Source organism: Perna viridis, chromosome 13 (genome assembly GCF_037379345.1).
Source record: "Perna viridis isolate PV_CMFRI_1.1 ecotype Kerala chromosome 13, ASM3737934v1, whole genome shotgun sequence".
Lineage (NCBI taxonomy): Eukaryota > Metazoa > Mollusca > Bivalvia > Mytilida > Mytilidae > Perna > Perna viridis.
The window spans coordinates 16,281,744-16,291,297 of NC_142457.1; positions in this window are offsets into that span (position 1 = coordinate 16,281,744).

The window sequence follows — 9,554 nt, forward strand, 5'->3', positions numbered from 1 at the left end:
TTTGTCATATAGAACCGCGCTTAATCATTGCGATAGATAAATACCCAGAGCCTGAAATTTTTTACAACTTTGCATAAGGAAATAAAATGCTTTGCAGCATTTATTACACACAAAATTATCTTTAGACAGCGTGCTACAGGTTTCTATACACTAAAATGCTTATACGACCTTATTTAAAGCATTTCATTTTTGTACTTAGTTCCACGCAAAAGTAAATCATAATGTAGAACAACCTTTTATCGAGGAGATTTATACGGATATTAGAGCAAAAAAAATATTCAAAATTATTGGATTCAAATATTAAATCCATAGATAAAATTCCACCTAAAGGACAGTAACGCGGTTCAAAGTATATAAGCATGAATTTGTGGATCAAGGTTATAGCGGTAATCAAAGGAATTTAATCCAGGGACAAAGACCAGACAAGGAAAACAGACACACACAACAAAGAACATAAAGTAACTAAAATCATACATACAAATTAACAAAAGCAAATGAGCATCTCGGACTCCAGTAAAAACTGGGAGCATGGACCAGGTGCATCGGTAGGGTAAGCGTCCTTTGCTTTTCTAGAAACACCCGCCGAGTTGCTAATAAAAAGTCAAGTCCAGGGCAGACAAATGAGGAAAGAAAAACTATGACCCGTTGAATAAATCAATTTTCATGGTGCAGATGGATACACCATAACGATCCACGAGTTCTTGATGTTGACCAGACCATAAAACGTCTGTAGTGATTACCTCAATGTAGCAACATCACCCTGTTCAAGAAGCCTATTTGTTAGAGTTCTAGCGCGATACAAAAAGTCTGCGTAGTTTCGGCAAGCTCTGGCATAACGTATGAGTTGTGATATGAAGACTCCATAGATGAAAGGAAAGTTGATAATTCTGAATGAAAAGTCATCACGTTTGTCGTAAAGTTTAGTCAATAGTTGTCTTTACCATTGTAAGTGAAGATATGATGCTGACTTCACAGTGTCTGTAGTATCCTTTATCTCAAGTTCTTTGGGGTGGATGCGATGTATCAAATCCCCGAAATTAGGATTGTTTAAAGATAATACGTGATATATATATAGCGGAAACTGAGATTAAAGGATCTAGTTAAACGATATTCTTTCTTCCGGATCAGATCAGCTATCAAGTCAGCCTCATAAGAGTGAAGGGATAGGTCATCAAGTAAAGGAGCACAATTTGTTCACATTGGAATGCAGACTGTTTGTTGAGAAACACTTCCAGCGCACTGGACAAATATGTTGTCGATTAACAATTCCAGCATTTTGTAAACACCTCTGTATATTTGGAATATGATTTGGAATTATTTCTTACAAAGTATGAGGAATCTCTACACAGAACTATATATTTGTATCTAGGTGTACCATTTTTTTTTGGAAAAACAACGATGTATAATGTTTTTAAGTCTGGATTTTAACTGAGTATAGGGAATAAAGTATACAGTGTTGAAAACTCATAGGTTGTAATGCTTTAATATTCAGATAATAGTCTTGAACTGATTGTCTCAGAAGGATCTTTCGAATTTTTCAGGATCTTCATCGAATTAATACTACTACGGGAGTAACACATGTTGTGGTAGGACTTCAGACCCTCTTTGACAAATGAGAGTATAGAAGTAATAAGTTTTGAAAGAGTTTTGGTGGTACATTTTGCAGATTCAGCTATGAAACGTTGTTTGTATGGATTCCTGTGGAGTTTAGGAATCCAGTACATAGACGGTAAATCACAATCATCGTCTTTGGTAGAGAAACCAAAAGAGGATAGCACAGATTTTTGGTTTTCCACACACAATTTCTTTGGAGAAGGTGGTAGCAGTATAGGTCTTATCACTGCTATCAATTTCTACGTCTATCTCTTATAATAAACATTGGATGTAAAACGTTTTGCAGACAAAATCAATGTTGTTTTTGGGCTTTGTCTGCTGATATGACAACATATTTGTCATGTATAGTAGACAATGTTTTAACTACATCAGGGTTTTGAAAACTGATGTAGCCTTGGCACTCATTAACCTACTTAAAATTTTCTTTCGTTGAAAATTAAAGAGCTCACGGCCTTTTGCAACTCTGACAGAGAATCAATGTCTTCCTGTACTCGTTCTACCTATTTTCTAGCATAGTCCTCCACGGTATCCATAAGGACTTTAAAGTTATAATTCGAATTCATGAAGCAAGGTTCACGGTACTTGGGACCTTTAGATAGGATATTAGGAGATTCGTTTTTAAATCTCCCGTAACGACGTGACCAGGAGGTGTTTTCAAATTCATGGAAGTTTTGATCAACAACATATTTTTTCAGTGTGGTGGGCGCGTCTTTCAACACACGTACAGCATTCCAATTAATGGTAACGAATTTTTCTCTTCTAATTACTGACCTATTCCTTTACTCTTATGAGGCTGACTTTATAGTTGATATGATCCAAAACATCGTTTGGCTTTAAATTTTAGTTTCAGTTTCCGCTATATAGATGACGTATTATCGTTAAACAATCCTAGTTTCGGGACTCTTATAGATCGCATCTTCATCCAAAAATTGAGATGCAGGATACTGCAGACACCGTAAAGTCAGCCTCATATCTTAGCCTACACTTAGAGATCGATGATAAAAGACAATTATTGACCAGACTATACGACAAACGAGGTGACTGTTTATTCTGTATTGCCAGCTTTCCTTTCATCTTTGGTAACATCTTTTTAGTACCTGCGTATGAAGTATCCATATCACAATTCCTACGTTATGACATGTGTAAGAATCAAAATGTCGCACTTTATTTCTCTCCGAGAAAATGTTTGTGAAAATATGAAAGAGTAATCAAGGGAACCAAGGTTCTAGCGGTAATCAAAATAATGTAATCCAGGAACAAAATCCTGACATGGAAAACAGACATGCACAACAAAGAACATAAAGTAACAAAAATCATACACACAAAGTGACAAAAGCAAATGAGCAATTGATGTAAACTACTGCAAATTCTTCTGTTAATTGAGTTGCTGAAACATTTTGTGTTCCTGTGAGTCAAACAAAAGAAAGAAAAAAGAAAGGAAAGAACAGGCGGAAAGGAAACGGAGAAAACACAAGCAGTGAATTACCTTTTAAACCTATTCAGAAACAATTGAAAACAATTCAATCAAATATAAACGATAAAAGTCCGAAAGAAAAACAGTCAATAAATATTTCATCGTTTGGCACGCCAATGTATGAAACTCAGATACAGTTCATAAATATGCCTCAACAGATGCAAAACATCCAATGTCCAAATTTTAGCAAAACATCTCCAACAGTGCCATTATTTCACAGGTATACAAACAGTCCACAAAACGTGCAGGGTATGCAACCTATGATGCACCAAAGTGCAAATATGAATCCTATTACAAATAATACTGATAAATTTGATAAATTAGTAGCAAAAGTTGATGAAATATGTTGCATGCGCTGAAATGTTATTTTCAATGGCATTCCAAGACAAATCCAGAAGAAAAATCTGATGAAACGGAGGGAATCATAACCGAGTTTATGAAACGAAATTGAATATGTAAACCCCCGCAACTTTTTACAGATTCGAAAAAGAATTTACAAATCCAAACGTAGACGACACAGTATTCAAAACAAAATCGATCATGTGTAGGCTCGTAAATTTCAAACAGCGTGAATTAGTGCGAAAATTTGCATGTTCATATTTTTCGCGAAGATAGGTAGATTGAAGAGGAAATACTACTGTTAGAAATGACCGGTCAAGCGACCGTGAAGACGTTCACACCAGAGAACACGTGACTCGTTCGTTTCAAAGCAACAATGATTTGGTAAATAAAAACAATATTTTTATTGTCATTAAAGGTTTGTGGTTTGAAAAAGGAAAATCGTTTATCCTGAATTTAAAAAAAATATTGAAATGTCATGATATTATTTGTTTTACTGAAACATAATTAGATGAAGCTGATATTATTGAAAATGAAGATTTTATTTTTCATTTCAAAACTAGCACAAAGTCTACACATAGATCTGGTGGTATAGCCTTGGGATATAAGCATTATTAAAGTAATTTCATTAAACCTTCAATGACTTATTTTAAATTTGTCTTTTGGTTCAGTGTTGATAGAAAAGTTTTTAATCTGACAAAAAAAAATGTGATTTTTGGTTGAGTTTATATACCACCAGTTAATACTCCTATGCATCGGATAATGCTTTTACTGAAATTGAATTAGAGCTGCAAACCTTCAGTCAAAACACAAATCATATTGTCCTGGTTGGTGATTTTGACAGTCGAATGGGATACTTAAATGAACTTGAGATTGAAGAAAAAAAATCATTTTTAGAAAATGAACTTTCTGAACCAAATGTTTCAAATATTTTAGATACTCTTGGAGTATTGAAGGTTAGAAATGATAATGATACTCTTGTAAATGGTTACGGCAGAAAATTAATCAATTTTTGTAAACTAAATAAAATGGTTATTTTAAATGGAAGAATTGGAAATGATAAAGTTGGTAAGCCTTCTAGAAATAAAAGTGTAATTGATTATGCAATTTGTAGTTGTTTTTTTTCTTGAATTATATAAATGATTTTTATGTTGACAAATTTAGCAAACTTTTTCTCGGATGTGTATGTTAATATTTAAACAAAAAATAAGAAATGGAAACCAGGAAAAGTAGCCGTATATAGAAAAAAAATATTGATAAAGAAAAAATAAATGAACGCAAAAACGATAGAAATAAATGTGCTAAAAACCTCGGAAGCCTTTTAATTGACTCTGCAAAATCTACTTTTGGGACTTATTCATATGACCAAACATTTAAAAATTTTAGATGAGAATCAAAACGGTTTTAGGCAAGGATACTCGACAACTGATCATATTTTTGTTTTCATTATATGCTCTTTTTGAATTACTTAGCGTAATTAACAATTCATAGAAATTTACTTTGACATAAACTTGTTTTAAATGATATTAATTGCAAATTCCTTTTTGCAAACAAATGGCACAGAGTGTCTTGAATCATTTTCTCATGATCTTGAGATTGAATTGTTTGTGTTCCTAAAACATTATTTTTATTAATATATGAAGATGACACTATTCCGTTAGCTGAATCTGCCAAAGATTTACAATATCTATTGAATAAATCTTCAGAGTATTATCACATATGGAAGTTAAAGATTAATATTAACCAAACTAAAGTCCTTATATTTTCAAATGGACAAATTGCAAAGTTTATACTGAAGATGAAGAGCTTGAAATTGTACCAAAATATAATATCTTGGTATCTTTCTTGCGAGGAGTGGTCCTTTTTAACAAACTCGCAAAAATCTGAGAGAACAAGCTTCACAAGCTACGTATATTATTATTAGAAAAAGGAGGCACAGCAATTTAGTAATAGAATGTCAACTTGATATGTTTGATAAAGCAGTTATCTCCATAATATTACATGGTTCTGAAGTATGGGGCTTTGAAAATTTAGAACTGCTTGAAGGCATTCATTTAAAATTTTGTAAACACATTTAAAACAGTCAACGCCATCATTTATGGGTTTATGGAGAACTTGGTCGTTTTCCAATTTCTATCAACATAAAGCTGCGTATGGTTAAATTTGGCGTAGGCTTCAAGGAATGATAATAAAATATCATCTCTTTTATTGATATTATTGTACGCCAATTCTATTAACTATGGTTTTGAAAATAAATGGTTATCTTTTATCAAAAATATTTTTGATGATTCCGAAATATCAAATGTTTGGCGAGCTGCCGACACAATTCCACAAAATTGATAACATTAAGCATTAAGATTGAAAATTATGTATCAACGTTATCTTTTAATCTTTTGCATATATTTTGTAGATTTAGATGTGGAAATCACTGGAGAACAACATCTCTTAACAAGTTATGTGCTGAACTTGGCCTTGAGAAACTTTGCGAAAAAGAACAGGCGAAAAAAATATGAACTTATAACATTTTACAAGATAATAAATGGTCTTATATCTGACTACATGCGAGGAATGGTCGCTCCATATTATCCAAGGCAACATAATTATGCCTTGCGACAGGAAGGTCAAAACCTTATTCTGCCTCAATGCAGAACATCATCTTATTATAATAAGATTTTTTTGTTTTTTTTTACCTGCTACTATTAGATTATGGAATGAACTTGACCATGAAACTAAGAATTCACCAACTAACTATAAGTTCATTCAAAGTGAAACTTGATAAAAATTATAAATCAAAGACTCAACCAAAGCACTTTGACTATGAAATAAGAACATTCAATATCACACTTTGTCAGTTGAGAAATGAAGCAAATGATTTAAAACCCCACTTGTTTCATGATTTCTTAGTAGATGATCCCTTTTGTTCATGCTGCTCTAGTCCATGTGAGGCTAATTTGCATTACTTCTTTGACTGCCCAGCATATACTGATATTAGAAACATTCTTTTTGAAAATCTGTCACATGTGGGTGTAAATGTTGATCTTGATCTCTTGTTATTTGGTGACCCAAACTTGAATTATGAGAACAACATGTTTATTATTAAACAAGTTCATCAGCATATTAGAGATTCAAATAGATTTGTTTGACACTCTTTTATCAAGTTAAATGATATTGTGACTTTGTAAACCTTGTTCTCAAACCATCAACTATGCCTACTATTTGTATATACTTTACATCTTTGTTATTTTTATTTTCATTTTCAATTTATATCAAATTGAAAATTTCCTGTTATTGCCAAATACCTTATTAATTACATTTCAATTTTTTCTTCTCTTTCTCACAATATTTACACTATTGATTTACTGATGAAGATAACTGTTGTTGGCCTCTGTACTTATCCGAGGTACTTTAATACATAAATTAAAATTTACAGTTTCTATGAAATAAATGGCAGTGGCAATAGGTCATTTCATATAGTGACAAATAATTAGTAATAATTCAAATCATTCATTGCGTTTACATGTGTTACTAAAAATCTATTGCCAAAATGGTCATGGCCTGCTGACACATGTCTATTGATTAATAATTCATATATCAAATATTATGTTATATTCAAAATTGTAATTTTGTACCTTGTATCACGGAAAAGGCTTAGGCTGCTGCCAAATCAATTTCAGCTTTATATTGAATAAAACATGGTTTAAACTTAACCTAGAGCCAGGAAGGTGGCGAAACCAACCTCCGAACGACAGGGTTTGTAGCCTTTGTGAATCTATGGATGTCGGTGATGAATTCCACTATATTCTATCATGCAAATTTTTCACAAAAGATAGAAAAAAGTTATTACCACAATATTGTCAAAACTTGTAAATATAAGTAAATTTTGTAGTTTACTTTTTACTTCTTCTACTGTAGAATTGCAAAACTGTGCACATTCATAAAAATCAAATCTCTGAAAGTCAATCCTCCGGGTTGATAGTGCAAACTATGATATATTTAAACTTTATTTTGTACTCTTATACACATGTCATGTATTTGTTATGTTGTATACAGTAGCATTTCTGTAACTATGTATTCTGTTTATGAGAATAAAGATTCATTCATTAATTAATTCATTCATTCATTCACAGATAAACTCGCAACTACGCAGACTTTTCGTATCGCGCTAGACTTTTCACAATTTGGCTTATGGAACAAGATTATAATGCCACACGATTGAAGTCATCACTAAAGAAGTTTTATGGCCGTCATCGTGAATTCGTGGATCGTTACTGTGTCACTATCTGTACCATGAAAACTGATTTGTTCAACTTGTCACATTGTTCTTTTCCTCTGTCGTCTACCCTGGACTTGACTTTGGGTGTTTCTAGAAAAGCACAGGACGCTTACCCTATCGGTGCACCTGGTCCATGCTCCCAGTTTTTACTGGAATCCGAGATGCTTATTAACTTATGTTACTTTGTATGCATTATTTTGGATATTTTATGTTCTTTGTTATGTGTATCTGTTTTACATGTCTTGTCTTTGTCCCTGGATTACATTCCTTTGATTCCATTAGAATCTAGGTTGATTGATTTATGTTGCAAATAATCAAGACAACACAGAACGATAAACTATGATATCGAATGCTTCCATGTGTAAACAATTTTGATAATTCACGCCCAAATACCTCTGACTGTTTCACTCTCGAACGTTCTTCCGTCAAATAGAATATTAACAAATCGGTTACAATATTTCAAGTTTATGTTGAAAAAAAGGAAACAATTATAGAGTGAATCTTTATCGTGCATAACCAGAATATAAGCACTCGTGCCAAGAACGCATTACTACTTAACTCGTGCGTGAAACAAATCCTGCATACCCGTTGAATCGATGCTGTCTTTGGAACTCGTGTTATTTTTGTTATTCTCTCGTAAGAAAAAAAAAAGCAAATATTACACTCGTGTTCACTTTACAATGTACTATTAAAGGCATGTTTGAGCATTGTATAAAGCATAAATAGAATGATAGGTCAAAGGATTTTGTACATTTCTCACGTTTTGCTTTTTTAATCAAATGGTTGGTGGTCATCATGTATGTTTTATAAAGCCAGTATACTATTCCATATGGTGAAACCCGTCAACATAACTTCAGTTTAAAAAAAGAGTTCAGGGCATAAGCTGTTCTCAATGGTCATGGCTGAAAGGCTGTACAAGATAACATAAACGTGATGTTGGTATGGCAACACGATATATTTTTATTCAAATGTCTATAGAAAAAACCCGTCTTTGTGGAAATACTTGATTGATGAATTTTGTAAGATGCGTTACTATTTGTCTTTATGCAAGTTTGCACCCTTATGTTATTTGGAATGATATTGAATTCCATTAATAAAAGATCATCAGACGACTTGGAAAGCACATATAGTGATGTGACTTAATGTGTGAGTCCAAATAACATTGCTTGTGAAATATACACCTTCAAACCGTTCCGACAAAAAATGTATACCACTGGCGTAAATTCATTAAATACACATGTCTATTGACAAATTTTAAAGTAATTCTCAATACAAACATTTCAAAATAAAATTTAATTACTGCTGTTCCAATTGTATTATAAATGTTTGAAATAGTTTTTAAGCATTTTGAAATGAATATAACGAGAACATGTATGATGAAGAAGTCAAAGAGACAATAACCCCACCGATATGAAAATGTCATATAAGATCTCATTGGTGACAAATATGCAATATATGTCTTTTTTATGCTTAACAAATATCAATTATCATAATACATAGAAATTTCATAGAGAAAGGGCAACGAAAAAATACATTTTCTCAAATATGAGTAACCAAATAATCAAAACTGTTTTATTCAATGTTGATGCATTAAATTATGATACATCTGCAATTGAAACAAATATGTGTTTTTATTATTTGAACAAAAGTCAGGTTTCATAATGCATTGGACCTTTGAACATTTGTTCTTGGTTAAATTCACAATAAATGACATTTCAGATATAACGAAAATGGAAATGATGGTGAATATGTTAAAGAGGCAAAACAAAGAGAAACCACATTTACCAATTCAAAATCAGCCTTAAGTTTAAGGCACATTATACTTTTGGCTATTATTCTACATAACTATACATG